The sequence below is a fragment of the Aplysia californica genome, unplaced genomic scaffold, assembly GCF_000002075.1.
Source record: "Aplysia californica isolate F4 #8 unplaced genomic scaffold, AplCal3.0 scaffold00169, whole genome shotgun sequence".
NCBI lineage: Eukaryota > Metazoa > Mollusca > Gastropoda > Aplysiida > Aplysiidae > Aplysia > Aplysia californica.
The window spans coordinates 83,335-97,963 of record NW_004797439.1 but is presented as its reverse complement, the minus strand read 5'-3'; the positions used below and the strand labels follow the sequence as shown (position 1 = coordinate 97,963).

Below are 14,629 nucleotides of genomic sequence, written 5' to 3'. Positions count from 1 at the left end.
AGAGATGGAGGGTGTGTGTGTGTGTGAGGGGAAGAGAGGGGGGGGGCTGTGACGAAGGAGAAGGAGAGGGGCTGTGTCATGTCATTTGGTGCATACAATTACTACTATGGCGAAGATGATGAAGTGTGAGTAATGATGACGGTATGCTGTTTTCAATTGAAGGTACAAACTAATTTATGTCTGCAAATTGTTTTCATCTCTCCATTTGAATGTGTTCTGTGTTACACATTTTAAAATTATTTTTTAAATTTAATGATGGCTGTTATCATTGAATTTTAGGTCAACCGTCTTAGCTTTAGACATCCCTCAGTGGAAGCATTGATCTCTTTATGGGGCTTGGTCAGTTGCCAACGGTCCAAGTTGCTTGTCTTCTTGTGCAGGTTGTGAGAGTAGAGGGCTTCGCTGACCTGATTTTTCTTAGTGAGAACTTTCATTTTTGTCACACTGTGGAATGAAATGAGTTACCGTACAAGTTTTCTTTCCTTTTGTCGCTTTGCGGGTGAGAGTAGAGGGCTCCGCAGACCTGATATTAGTGAGAACTGTTTCATTTTTGTCTCACTGTCGAATGAAATGAGTTACAAGTTTCCTTTCCTTTTGTCGCTTTGCGGGGTGGCGTAATTTTTGTATATATTCATAAAATAGCTTGAATTGTTCGACTCCATGCTTCTTGTCAGTGACTCCTATGTCCTGTGTCTACATTTATAAGTAAGGTAGAGATAGAGACAAGAAGGCAAAGTGGGCCCTACTATAACTTAAAGGCTCCGTAACTTAAAATTTACCTTTTCAGTTTCAGGAGAAACCTGTCTGCTTATAATTTTTGTCTGTGTTTGCGTTTGGGGAGGGTTATTTGGCATAAGTGGCCTTCGAAGATTTTTGAGAAAGACTTGATGTGAGAGAGAGGCTTTTCTCCCTCCTATTGTGAAACTGAAATTCTGGCTTGTTATTTGAGGATATTATAGTATAATAGGTAGTTCAGTTCCATATGAAATTTCTTTTTGACACTTGCGTATGAGATGCTGAATGGAGGTAGAATTAGAATGGTGGGTATTTAGTGTTCATTACTGACCATCTGAAGTGAAATTGATGCCCAGATGGTACTGTGGTCTGAACTAGAGGAACTTTATTTGTGTAGGCCTTCCCAGAGGTTCAGCTTCGGTTCTTAACTGAAGAGGAATAACACAAAGCTTACCTTACCTCACCTCTTTCACAAGCTGTGGGAACTTTTGTAATTTATGTTTTTGAGGTGTGGTATTATTTTCGTTTTATTTGAATTTTTTTAATGCATCTTCATCATCATCATCATCAAGTGTCTTTTCAAGCGCAGATATTGGCGGTTATGGTTCTCCATCCCACTCTTTCATTGTTGATGCCTGCATGAATGAGTTGTTTGTTGTTGTGTTGTTACCTACCCAGGAGTGTATAAAAGCATCAAAACAAGAGTGTAAGAAGGTCCCTGAGGAACATGTGTGGTCAATGTCCAATAATTGAATGAATCGTGATTAAGGCTCCCAGCTGGAGCTGACGGGTACAGTGGAACCTTCTGTTTATCTTAGCACCATAAATAGGTCAGCACAACAGAACGAAAATGGCTGCCAGCTGATGGCTTCCCACAACCGAATTATGTCAGTGTTTTTCAGAGGTACAGAGGGTGTCTTGTCTTAAAGAAATTGCTTTTGCTTTCTAAATCTATGCGACGCATTTCAGCAAAATTTCACATACAAAAAGACCTAGGACGTCAGCATTTAATTTTACAGTGGAACGTTCTAAATTTCTAAGTCTGCACTAAAGGTGGATGTGCCAAACTGGTAATATCCGGCATGGCTCTACAATGGGAAAGCCAGTGGAAACATGATGGAAAGGCCAGTATGGCTCAAAGTGGGTTAAACTCTGTCCAGTTTGAGAATAGAGGAGAAAACCAAGGTGGACGCCTAACTTGACCAATGAAAAAAGTACATGATGTCTTCAGAATAAAATGTTGTCTCTGGTAGGTATGCATTAAAAAATAAAACATCCTCGACTAGCAATTATTACTGGAAGTCATTGACGTGGGATTTGTGTGTGTGTGTGTTTGTGTTTGAGTTTTTTTATTATGTCAATTATGTACATGTTTGCATTTTTGGAAGCATTTTTCCTCGGTTACTAGACTGGTGCCCACCACAGCGTGCTGGTAAAGGAACGCCTATGTTATAGTTATAGGCCTACTGTTTGCAGCGCCTTTACACTACACCACCATTTGCCAACTGTGTTTTTTTTGTTGCAACTTGTTTTTCCCTGTGTGTGGAAAACTTACGAGACAGACCTAGAGGAGGTAAGACTGGCCAAATTTTGTCTGCTGTAGACTCTACCAGTCTACCACATAATGTATGCCTGCCTATGTGTAGATGGCTTTTGGTGCTGTCCCATTGTAATTATTGTGCCAGCCCCACTGCACAACCAACTTCATGCTCATCCCAAAATAGGTGCAGGTATTATTACTACTACTACTACTACAGTGTTTTGACTGTACATTGGGAATTGTGATCACTTTGTGCAGGGGCTGTACGCTTCCAGGGATATGTGGATAAATCTAGCTGTTTGTTTGTTGGTGATATCACAGTCAGAATATTTTTGTTTCTTTCAATTTATTCTATTTCTATCGTGTATGTATGCAAAAATGATTTGAAACTCAAGAAGTGAAGAAATAAATGTTAAGAAGCTCACCTGTCAGGTTCTTCCTGTATTTTATATATATATAATATGTTTTTTATATATATATATAGAGAGAGAGATCTACAATTTGCCAATTTTGTTATATTTGGGTGTGTTGAATGCGCTTGTCAATTTCCAGTGTGTTTTAGTTGGCGGCTGATTTGTCACCTAATCACTCGGCGCGGTAAGTTATAGAAATAATCTATACAATTTATACAAGCGCACAGAGACACGGCCTACTCTCACTCTCTACGCCGATTTGAAATCAGCGATCCAAATTCTACGTACGCACAGGCTCACCGAGCAGAATTTGAGTTTGTAAAGTATTTTAAAAAGTCAGCAACAGGCCTAATTGGTTTTTAAAAAAATCCACAGATTGTAGTTACTGAGTTGAATGAGAAGTGTGCTTTCTGTGTTGTGTGTGCGTGCGCGCGTGCATGTGTGAATGTGTGTGTGTGTGTGTGTGTGTGCGTGTGTGTGTGTGTGTGTGTGCGTGCGCGTGCGCGCGTTCGTTCAAGAAGCATGGTTACTCTCATATTTTATTTTAACGTGAACAATGCCTTGGTTTCCGCTATATAAATGCAACCGATCTCCCGTATGGGATTTTTTTAAAAGTTAAATTTTATGAAAATCGAATAATCACAGACAGGCTGTGTGAAGAATTCGCCATTGAGGTTTTAAAAAAGGAAAGTAACTAGCATTTGCGCGCCATATCGTTTCTTCCTTAATTTTGGAAGAGCGCTATCCAAGATTAAAAAGCTCTTCATCCAAAAAAGTAGAAGACAACATGTTGGAATTTACAACACGAAGGTTGTTCACAATATGACCCTTTTAGGTAAACCCCAACCCAACCCCCCCCCCCCCCCCCGGGGGCACTGCCACTAATTGTAGTGTCTTTAGGCCATTCCCAAAGGGGGGACATATCTCGTTCAAGCATACATGTAGTAGAATTGTAAATGGGCTGATTCATCATGTCACGCTCATAACTGTGCCTGATCTACAACAGGGAACTGCTGCTTTTTCTTTCCTGATCCTTACTATTGTCATTTTCCTCTACTTCTTTTGTATGTTTGTCACTCCCTTGTGACCTGCTATTTTGGGGTGCCTTGATAGTCGAAGCAGACCTTGTGCTATTGAAGCTAGAGAGGTGAGCTGAGTAAGTCTGATTCCCTGTGACGACTTCTCTGTTGACACCAACCCCTTGGCGCTACTTATGCAGTTGCGAGCGCAGTAAAAACCTCTAATATAAAAAAACAACAACCCAACCTGTCAAATCTAGATCTGGTTCAACGGAACAGTCTACAAGTGCGCTGAAAATATGTGTCCCTTTTGTTCTATCCTCGGAACGATCGGCGCAGAGTATCTGTCCCCGTGGTTTTACGCCAAATAAAGGGGGAAAAAATTGAAATTAAGCAAACTCAAGCCCCAAAAAATGTGAAATTATGTGATTCTGTTAATTTTAACAAAGAGTGATGAAGGACAATAATCAGAAATTATGCCAAAAATGATCAAATTTCGCTAAATTGTGCGGGGTGCATAAAACCACGGGGACGGGAGTATACAGGGGATCCAAAGAAACGGTAGGCTCACAACTTTTTTTGTCAATATTTTCCTCCACTCTGAAGTTTTGCACTTCCAATTTGTACGAACATCTGGAAGTCAAAAGGAGTTTGTGTGATATTCATTTTAGAAAAATCCACTGAATAGTTTTGTTTTACACAGCACATACCCCCCCCCCCCCCACATTTTCAGCTAAGTCCCCATTTTTGTAGCATGGCGCATTAATTTGCATAAGGCCTACAACTAAAAATCCTAACGATTGGACCATATTGCATACCACAGTCTGCGGTTTTATGCAACAACCCCAAAAAAATTCTGAAATTATGCAAACTGAGCCCAAAAATGGGAAATTGTGCGATTCTGTTAATTTTAACAAAGAATGATAGAGGAAAAACGTCGGAAATTATGCAAAAATGATCAAATTTTGCTAAATTGCGTGGGGCGCATAAAACCACGGGGTCAGTACAGTAGACTAACAGCCAAACACAAGTTTGCAGATGGTTTTTCTCAAGTTTCCTTTGCCTGTTGTGATCATGGTTAAGATTAGTAAAGAGCAGAGAGCTTTTTCTATTGAACATTTCCTCACCGACGACTCATTTTCTAAGCTTCGCACAAAGTACATAAATAATATTAAACTCATAATAAAGTGCCCCTAAAGGCCTTTTTTATGTCGAGGGTGGAAATGGTTCCTCAGTACCTGTAGAGAATCAGAATTAAAAATGCCCTGACAGAACGACCATTTCAGATCAAACATACGACGTTTGCATCCTTTTAGTACTTTTATACGTCACCAGGGTGTAGAATTCAGTAGCTGAGCCCCATTAATTAGATGTCTGTCCGTAGACGATGTCTGCAGCAATGACTTTCCTACTCAACTGTCCGCATTCTCAGGGCAGATCTTCATCTACGACTGTACCATTTTCCCGTTCGCGAAACTATCAGAGGATAGCAATGTGTTCATGATTCCTCGATCGTCTTGAAAAGCGTGGACTTTTCCTCTATGACATTTTGGTTCCTTGGCAAAGCCCATATTCGTCTTTCAGGTTATATCAACTCCACAAATGCTGTCTACTTGGGCAACCTCACCCCCCTACATGTAATGTGACGTCTCTGGAAACAGCTCCACACTGTAATGTAAGGTGTACAGTAGTTTGTGTGGCTTTTGGTACTCATGGTGGAGTGAATCCTTGTGTTTGGCCTCTTTGAACATTACGAACGACGCGTTAAAAATGTGTCGAGTCCAAAGGAGGACATAATCCATTTTGACCATTGGTTCTCGGAATTCCAGAATTAAAAAAAAAAGAAATTAACTCTGTAGGAGGAAAAAAAATGTTTACAGAAAGGTTACAAGTTTCAGTTACAGTGGAAAATTTAGATTTTTAAAATAAAAGGAAAGGAAAATTTCAAACCAATCATTTCATGACTTTCCTTTAAAGAACTTTTGAATTGTTGTATTTTGCGTTTTTACTATTTTAGGTGGGTTTTTTTTTTTTTTTTTTTACAAAAGCCTTCTCCGTTTTTAAGAGCACAGCGCGCCTGCGCATATGCCTATAGGTTATTATTTTTTGGTGCGCCCAATCGTTAAATTCTGCGCCTTATCGTTATGAAGTCAAAATTAAGATAGATAACTAACTGGTAGTTATAGGCCTAAGCTCCTTGAGTTAGGCCTGGTTCTGTGGCCATCATCTTTGCGCGCGAATCGAAGGCTTGCTTTAACCATTAACTTTCCTTTCTATGTTTCTTTATGAAATTTTCTTGCTTTTCTTAAGAAAAGTTTAAAAGTAGGCTAATAGTCTGAAATGTTGTGTTTACTTCTTGGAAATCTCGCCAACCTTCCTTGGATAACATTACAATGTTTAAACTCGTGCTGCTTTTTCCTTGAAAACGTCAACAAAGATCAATAGATATTATTGTTCTCTCTTCACTCATGAAACCATGTCTATGATGATTTCTTAAGGTTATCTAGAAAATCCTTGAAACACCATTTAAACTGTTTATGTTTTCCTTCCCAATGAGCAGTTTCAGCAATTAACTATTCAAAATTGTACTAGGCTTACTTTTGCCTTATTTGCTATTTATTGTCAAGACTTTCAACCCCTTATTTGGGGGTCAGAAACGAGGCTCCGTTTTAAACATCTACATTAGAGATATATTAAAAAGAAAGCAGATAGATAGACAGACAGACAGACGAACAGGCAGACAGCCAGCGCAGGCAAGTAAACAGACCTTCCGGACGTCGTCCCATTAGTTCACTTGATCATGCTGGACTACGGAGCGAATGGCCGTAGTTCGAATCCCAAACTGGGTTTTAATAATCTCGGGTAATTTGTATGCCTAGAATTTATATAAGGCTCTCAACCCATTTGGCTTTGTCCTTTCGGAGACGGACTTCTTCTTTTCTCCTCTTTTCTTTTCTTTTTTCTCTTTCTTGGGGGGGGGGGGGGGGGGGGGGGGGGGGGTGCAATAAACTACGTGTTTTACGGCGCTCGCAACTGCATTAAGTCATATGGGCACATGAAACACTACATTTTCAATTTGTAGGGAATTTTGAATTTGGCCCTAATCGATTTTAGACCACGAAGAGATCTTTAACATGCGCAACATGCACACTAGACCTCTGAGAGGTTTCGCCCTTGTCCGAGAAGGCTAGGTGTAGATCTTTCCTACCATAAGATCAGGGGTGTGGCAGAAAGACGGCAGTAAGAATGAGCCAAGGAGTAGCGGTAGAAAGGCTGCAGAAAGAGTCAGGAGCCCAGATGAGGGCAAAAGGGGTGAGGGGGTGTGGCAGAAAATGGAGACGAAAGAAGACGACAAAACATTGCTAGAGAGCCGGTAGGCAGATGAAAGGAGACAATTTTAGAAAAGAACATTTTTCCGTCGTTACTCAGATTCGAACCCGGGATCTTTGAATGAGAGGCAAAACCTTAACCACTAGACCACGAGAGCCCCCCCCCTCCCTTTACATAACCATACCTAAAATCAAATTGTATTTATCCATATTTATATAAGAAAATATAACTTCAATAAACAAATTAAATGAAAATTAACTTCCACCCTTTATAAAAAAATAAATCTATTCAACTAGATAAAAAGTTATAAAATATCCCAAAGGATAACTTCCTATATAAATATATAATCAAATGGTATAACTATAAGAGAGTATCAATATGGTATTCTAATTTAAGAAGAGAAGATATAACTGACAATGAATATAAAAAAGCTAAAGAGGTTTGGGATTATTATGAATGTAATAAAACACTAAAGGATTATCATAATTCATATTTAAAGACAGATGTTCTATTATTAGCTGACGCCTTCTAACAATTTAGAAGTTTTGATGTAAATAACCATCCAATAGAACCATGTTATTGCTATATTAATCCCGGATTAACATAGCAAGCTGGATTAAAATGTACAGGTATTAAACTTGAAAATTTTCAATATAAAACTATGTTTTAGCTATTTGAGAATGGTATAAGAGGAGGATTTTCAGGAGTATTAGGTAGAAGATATGATAAATCAGATGAGAATAATCAATTACTATATTTACATGCTAATAACTTATATGGCTATGCAAAGTCATAACCTCTTCCAGTAGGAGATTTTCAATGGGAGTACGACCCAGATTATTATATTTCATTTGTAGATTGACAAAAAAGCTATTCCAAAGGGAAGAAGTTGTATTATTGAATGTGATTTAGAATATACCGAAGAAGCTAAAAGTAAGACACATAAATATCCTCTAACTAAAGAAAACAAAATTCGAGAAGGATTTATTTAAAGAATCGAATAATGTGTTCTTTGGAAAAAGCAAGGAAAACACTAGAGATAGAAGTGAAGTAGAATTATTTAATAATGAAGAAATAATTCAGAAAAAATCAAAACCCTAAGTTCTAAGATTCAGTAATATTCAATGATAACTTAGTAGCAGTATTGGAGTAAAAAGGGTACTGTTAAATTAGATAAACTTATTTATTTACGTCAGTCTATAGTAGATCTATCTAAATTATTATTGTATGAATTCTACTATGGTATAATAGAAAAAGTTTGGCCTGATAATTATATGTTATTCAGTGGCACTGATGCCTTTGTACTATCTATCAACACTCCTAATAACATAATTGCAGATATAAAAAAAATAAAACATTAGATATAAGTAAAATATTTCCAAAGGATCACCCTTTATATAAATATATATAAAAAACGAATCAAGTTTAGAATTATTTGATACTTCAGAATATCCTGAGGATAACTTCTTATATTCAAATTAAAATAGTGAAGTACCAGGTAAATTTAAAGATGAATTAAAAGGAGATAAAATGGATGAATTTATAACATTAAAATCTAAATTACTCACATTCTAGGAGGCCTAGCTCACATTCAAAAATGAAAAAAATGATATTAAATTACTAGGTGAAACAAAATTAAAAGGAATTTCCAAAGCTACTATTAAAAAGGATGTTAAACTAGATGACTTCAAGAACAGGCCTACACTATTTTAATAGTAAAACACAGTTGAATAAAAACTATAATTCAAACTCCTTAAAACATAATCTATATAATATGCATTAAATGGATAAGAGGCCTGTCTCACCTTTTGATGATAAAAGATATATTTTAGATAATAGATACTAAATCATACAGCTAAAAATAATACAAATAAAATGGAGACAAAAAATTGTAACAAATGCTCCTCATCTAAATCAGTTAAAAGTTTTTATAGATCTAGTAGTAGCAAGGATGGTTTTAGGTATTCCTGCATAGACTGTGAACAAATCTATATAAGAAAAAATACTACGAGAATCATAAGGATAGGTTTAGAAAAGCCCATTCAGAATTTATAGCTAGAAATCCTAATTACACAAAAGAATATATTCTATTAGAATTAAATTTTTAAAAATGGGATCAACGACTGAATAAGAGTTTTATTTTATTTATTATCATTTTTTGTGTGTTATATAAAAAAATGGGTGATATAAAAACGACAAAGCAATGCAGAGATTGTGCTGAAATTAAATTATTATCTGATTATTATAGAAATTCTACTAATAGAGATCATTATGAAAATTCATGTGTTAGATGTTATAAGACAAAACAAACTACACTGTATATCAGATAAATTAAATCATAAGAATAAAATTTTCTATAGTAGGACTAAACAAGGTATTGAATTTATTGATATTAATCACTTTGAAAAGGTATATGATTACTATATTAAATTAATACGTTGTGATTGTTGTAATAAGAAATTAAAAAATACTAGAGATAAACACGTAGAGCGTGTTCATCTAAAAATTACTAATAACATTAGAGGTGTAGTTTGTCGTAACTGTAATGCTAAACTGAGCGTTGTAGATAGGAGTAGAGATACGATGCATTTCGAGTTATATTTTAAACGTAAATAAATCATTCATCACCCAATTCAGTTTTCTCTCTGAATTCTACTTCATTCATTTTATCGTTTTTACCTTTATAAATCATTATACTTCCAATGAGATAATAAGTTCATTTTTTTAAAAAATTGCAGAGAATCTCCTAGGTAGATACACCTTACTTTCATCTTCTAGAATAACTTGAATTGATCTACCATATTATTTAGTCTCTACAAATTCAGCATGTGTAATTACATACTCCTCATTAACTTTTAATTCGCCAAGTTTCTTATAAGCAGAAATATTATTAATCTTCTGAGAAAAAAAAAACACCTTTGTGCCATTTATTAAAGAACATTTTTATTACCCCTATTTTCATCTGTCATACCTATTATACTCTTAAAATCAGAGTGAAAGATGTCATTATCATCTACAGCTTTAGATATTTTAATATTTAAACTTTTCTTATTATTTTTAAATGTTATTAATTGTTTATCTTCATTACTATTTTTTAGATTTAGTAGCAATATTTAATCCATTAAAAACTAGATATAACAGCAAGTATGGTTATCTCAGGTTGATACTTTAAGACAGCAGATAATGATGAAGATATTAAACTTATCAATAACAATAAAATCTCTAATACTTCAATTATATCAATAATCCTTTTAGATTTAGCCATGCCTTTAAAAAAATTATATCTCTAGCTTCTTAAACTTTTGCTTAAAAAAAAAAATCTATATTACTTAAATCGCTTATTTTTCTCTCCATTTTAAAATTTGAAGAATAGCTCTTATGCTATTAAAGTAAATACATATTAGATGTGTAATATTCATCATTATTATTTCTAAAATTAACCGTTTTCCAAGCGTCAAAATGTCTAAAAGCGAAAAAAGGTTGAAATTCCGTGCTACTTTCAGAATAATTAATTCTTAACACACCAAAATCAAATCTATTATTGGTTTTATCCGCCGAAGATAATAACCCCTGCAATATGAATTACCAGTTTTAATAGGAATAATCGCTGAATTTACAGCTTGAAGAAAAACATACTCTACTAAGAAGAACTTACAAACACTTATATATATATATATATATATATATATATAAGATCTAATTTAATTGTTTCATTTCCTAGCAATTTTCCATCATAAACTCTTAAGATCCTATAATTAATTATACCTCTAAGGCTATCTGTTTCTCCTGCTATACAATTAGCAAGTGAAACGTAAGATTCCCTCTAATAGTATCTAGATAATCCTTATTAGCAGTATCCCTATTTTCAGTAAGAGTAGAGAGACTAGTAATGCTATTGTTATCCATATTTATATCTCCTTTAGATACTCCATTCTTTACATAAGATTCCCCCATAATATCATCTACATATTCCTTACTAACAGTATCAGCTCATAAATAGGAAATGGTATATTAGAAAAAGCTGCAGGTTTATTTTTTGTGTCAATTTTATTTTTTAAATAAAATTCCTACTCCATTATCCATATTATCTGATGTTGCAGGTTTACCTGGTTCTTCTCCAATTGAACATTCAGTTGATTTAATAGTAAGCTTTCAAGCGAGACACTCAAAATTACATAAAATAGTAATATCATTATTTCTAACTTTAAAAGAATGATCAGTATCAATTTCTTTTTTTGCTTCTGCACTTCCATCTTTCAAAATAATTTCATACTCATGTATTCTATAAAAAAAAACATTAAAAAAAAAACGGAAAAAATTCTATTTCAGGAATATCTGCAGTAAACTAATAAAAATAGTCTTCACTTTCTAGCATATACGGAAATTTGAGGTTGATATATATATATATATATATATATATATATATATATATATATATATATATATATATATATATATATATATATATATATATATATATATATATATATATCTTTTAAAAAGTGTAAATGTAAGATCTTTTAATCCATATCTAGGGGCGTCATCACTAGTGGCTATTTCAGTACCATTAGTAGTAACCACAGTTGTTATATTATAATAAAGGACACCAATGATCTTTAGTTTTATTTTTTCTTCTCCAAAGAACACGCGGATAAAGATTTAAAAAAAAATTAAGACTACCATTGACTTAAAAAAAATTCTATAGTATCATTACCCGTATATCCTACTGTTGGTTCACCTTTTTGATCTGAAATCCATCTACCACCCATATCAAATGTAATATTATTAAAGTGTCTAATATCTTCTAACGTTCCTTTAAAAAAAACAAAAAACTAAACTCGTATCCCGTTTCATGCATATAACCTTCAATACGAATTTTCCACCTTCATCACCATTTAGGATGAAATCATTAAGACTAGCTGTTTCTCCAGCTATATAATTAGCAAGTGAACCATAAGATTTCGTTATAATATTGTCTATGTATTCCTTATTAGCAGTATCTCTATTTTCAAGGGAGTAGAGAGATCGGTAATTTTACTATTATCTATATTTATCTCTCCTTTAGTTAGTCCGTTCTTTGCATAATCAGTATTTTCTGAGATTGAAACGTTATACCTTTCAAATATATCCATTTTTAAAGTATAATTTTGGATAATTTATTTTCATGTTTACAATTATTTTCCTTCTTACCCAAATCAATAGTTTAAAATCCACAATTTTCACGCCATACCCTATTACAAAGTTTTCTAAAATCATTATGTTCCATACCATCATAAGCGTGATCCTGATGAATAAAACTTAAACTTCTCTTATCCTGTAGAAATAAAATAAATAAATTAGCCTTCTCTCTAATAGTTTGTTTAGGTAATTTAAAATAACTTTGTGATATATAAAAACAATCAATATTTGAATGTCTACCTCTAGAATATTAATATAATAATTTTCACATACCTTTTATTTTCCCTCTATTAAATAATAAAAAATAAATACATTTTTATTATATCTATTAATTTCTCTAGGATCTAAAATATCTTTTCATTATATAAAAAAAGCCAACTGAGATATTAGAATCATAAATTCATTAGATTTGAAATGATAAATTGTTTTACTTAATTTTACTTTATTTCGCATATGAAATAATCTATGAACTACATCCTTCGGGAATTCTTAAAACATTTTCAATAACTCATACTCCTCTTGAAATACTGATTTACCATACACCATTAAGTTATCATAGTCCAATAGATTACTTTTTAAATAATAGGTTCATTAATAAATTAGTTTTACCACTTCCAGATTTTCCAACAATTATCTTTCTCATACTATAAGGTAACTCTTCATGATTATTTCTATTTACCTTTTTATTGTTAGACAGGTTTTCAATTTCCAAAGACATTAAAATTTTTATTTGATAATATTAATTCTTCAACTGTTGATTCTAATTTAATATTAATATCTGAAATTAGCGTTGCATGAGCAGATACTTTTTTAGCTAGAGCTTTTGAGAATCTTTCTTTAATCTTAATATCAATATTTTATACTATAGTTCTGTCTTCATGTTTCGAAATATCAATTACAAAGATGAAATGCAAGTTTTTAAATCTTAACATACTAATACTATTAGCTTCTTCTATATCATAGGATTTCCCTTTAAAACCATATGTCTCTTTATAAATTCTAGAATATCTATTCTTCTCGAAATCAATATAGACATCTTGGTTAGGATATCTTCTACCACTCAATTCAACATAAGTATTTTGAAGATTGACATTGTTAAATTGACTAGGAATATTATCCTCATTTTGAAATCCTACAATTAGGTATCTTGATTTATCATTAGTATTTTGAAAATTCAAGTTAAACTGTGTTTAATTTTTTTCTATATCAATATTCTGTGTTTTTTCTACCTCTAAATAGGATATCGATTACTTCCTTATTTTCTGCTAGTTTATAAAATGTATTTTCCTCTAATAATGATGGTTTGATAATTGGCATGTGTAATGAAAGCTTACTTAGTTCTAGTTTGGCATCCTCTGTAACATATATCCTTCAAAATATAGATATCCTTCAGATCGTAAAGTGATTAAATCCTTTTGTTCAATTTCAATTACAATACTAATTACTCCATGGTTATTTAGATTATTATTACTACTTCACGAATTTAGTTCTGTCATGTAAAAAAAAAAAAAAGCTAGTTTACAAATTTGATAGATTTGCCATTAAACATATTATTTTCTATGGCTTTATTAGTTACTGAAGGTATACTTTTTTCAGAAAGTATACTTTTATCAGGTATTGCGTTATCTAGTCTATTTATTAATTTTTCAGCACTCTTAGATGCAGCTGTTTTTAGAGCAGATTCAGTAGCAGCTATTGCTAATTCTTTAGAAGTCATTGAAGTAAAAGTTGCTATGAGAGAATCAGTTAATCCTCTTCCTTTTTTCTTAGAACCTTTTTTGATATACCTTTTAAAGAAATACATTTTTTTGTTACTTTTCTTAGCATACTTTTATTTATTTTACCTGTTTCATATAGACATTTTATAATATCAGATATTTCATTTTTAACACCCGTATTTCCAGCTGTTAATAATTTTAATCTTTTAAAGAGATAAATAAAATCTTTTATAATTCCTTCTCCATCATATTCTTCTATGATTGGTTCTTCAATATAATTGTCATCAATAATATATTCATTTTTTATCCTTCATTAATATATTTTATAATCCTTACTATTATATTCACCATTTTCAATCCTTCCATTAAAAAAAATCGATTAGTTGTGAGTGAGTAATTTTTTTCCTCATAACTTAAGTAATCATAATCTACATTTTTTCTTGCGATTAATTTATAAAGGTTTTCTGTCATAGGATAAGTAATATAATTAAATACTATATTATCTCCTAAATATTTTACAGGTTGATCTTTTAACTATGTTTAATTATCTATTAATCTATAAAATGAAATTTTTGAATTTATTCTATCTCATCTAGCTAAATATTTTGACCCTAAAGCACCTGGTGAAATAGAAAATGTACCAATAGGAGAAGATTTTAATTCATCTAGCTTTTTCTATTCTCTTCTCCTTCCTTT

The 14,629-nt window shown here is 32.8% G+C and overlaps 1 long non-coding RNA gene across 1 annotated transcript; it reads left to right on the top strand.

The window, feature by feature from the left end:
* On the top strand, window positions 1-2,699 carry LOC118477657. Its single transcript, XR_004858528.1, has 2 exons — window positions 1-213; window positions 731-2,699. It is a non-coding gene; the product is annotated as an uncharacterized LOC118477657 (long non-coding RNA).
* The last annotated feature ends 11,930 nt before the right edge of the window (window positions 2,700-14,629 follow it).